Source organism: Dipodomys ordii, unplaced genomic scaffold, assembly GCF_000151885.1.
Source record: "Dipodomys ordii isolate 6190 unplaced genomic scaffold, Dord_2.0 Scaffold15, whole genome shotgun sequence".
NCBI lineage: Eukaryota > Metazoa > Chordata > Mammalia > Rodentia > Heteromyidae > Dipodomys > Dipodomys ordii.
In genome coordinates, this window is record NW_012267231.1 from 10,231,228 (window position 1) to 10,232,532 (window position 1,305).

The window sequence follows — 1,305 nt, forward strand, 5'->3', positions numbered from 1 at the left end:
TGAGGCCCTGGGTTCGATTCCTCAGCACCACATAAGCAGAAAAAGCCAGAAGTGGTGCTGTGGCTCAAGTGGTAGAACTTGAAGGACAGAGCCCAGGCCCAGAGTTCAGGCCCCACAACCACCACCACCAACAACAACAAAAAAGAATTTTGAACACTTTTATTCTGTCTTTAAGATAGGGTTGGTATGGTAACTTGATACAGCTAGAATGTGCAGTTACCAAACAGGTGTAATAAGCATATTGATCTCAAATATTAATTATTTAATTTCCTCTCTGTATGCAGACCCTTTTTCTTTTTTTTTTTTGCCAGTCCTGGGGCTTGAACTCAGGGCCTGGGTACTGTCCCTGAGTTTCTTTTGCTCAAGACTAGCACTCAGGGCCTGGGTACTGTCCCTGAGTTTCTTTTGCTCAAGACTAGCACTCTACCACTTGAGTCACAGCACCACTTCCAGCCTTTTCTGTTTATGCAGTACTGAGGAATCAAACCCAGGGCTTCGTGCATGGTAGGCAAGCACTCTATCACTAAGCCACATTCCCAGGCCTGTTTGGAGAATGTTTAAATTATTGAAACATAGATCACAGGTTACTGTGAGTACCCCTTACCACAGTTACAGAAATTTAAAACTTGGCGCCCCCTGGTGGAGTTTTGCACACACCCTCCCTCCCCCCCCACTCCTCTCTCCAGCATCTGGAGAGCACTTTGCTCCTTTCTGCAGAGATCAACTTTTCAATTTCTGCAAATGCAGAGCAACAACTACCATTGTATTAGAAGTGGCGCTGTGGCTCAAGCGGTAGAGCGCTCGCCTTGAGCTGAAGAGCACAAGGACAGCGCCCAAGCCCAGAGTTCAAGCCCCACGACCAAATAAAAAAACAACAACAACAAAGCCCAATTACCATTGTATTTCATTGTCTGCCTTGTTTTGGTTGCTGGCCTCCAGTCCCATCTATGGAGCTGCAAATAATAAGATCTCATTTTTAAAAATGTATTTTAATTTCTTTTAATTTATTACATTTTTTTAATGCTGTTCCTTGGGCTTGAACTCAGGGCCCGCGTGAGTTTTTTTGTTGCTGTTTTTGGTGTTTCTGGTGCTTTATTACTTGAGCCACAGTTCCACTTACGACTTTCTGTGTGTGTGTGTGTATGTGTGTGTGTGCGTGTGTGTGTGTGTGTGTATGTGTGTGTATGTGTTAATTGGAGATAAAAGTCTCACAGAGAGGCTGGGAAGGTGGCTCAATGGTAGAGTGCTTGCCTTGCATGCATGAGGCCCTGGGTTTGATTCCTCAGCACCACATAAGCAAAAAGA

At 44.8% G+C, this 1,305-nt stretch overlaps 1 protein-coding gene across 1 annotated transcript in view; it reads right to left on the reverse strand.

Annotated features, from left to right (window-relative positions):
- Positions 1-1,305, reverse strand: part of LOC105982329 (nascent polypeptide-associated complex subunit alpha, muscle-specific form) — a 20,597-nt gene that overhangs the window by 12,188 nt on the left and 7,104 nt on the right. The gene's annotated exons all lie outside the window — the stretch shown is intronic.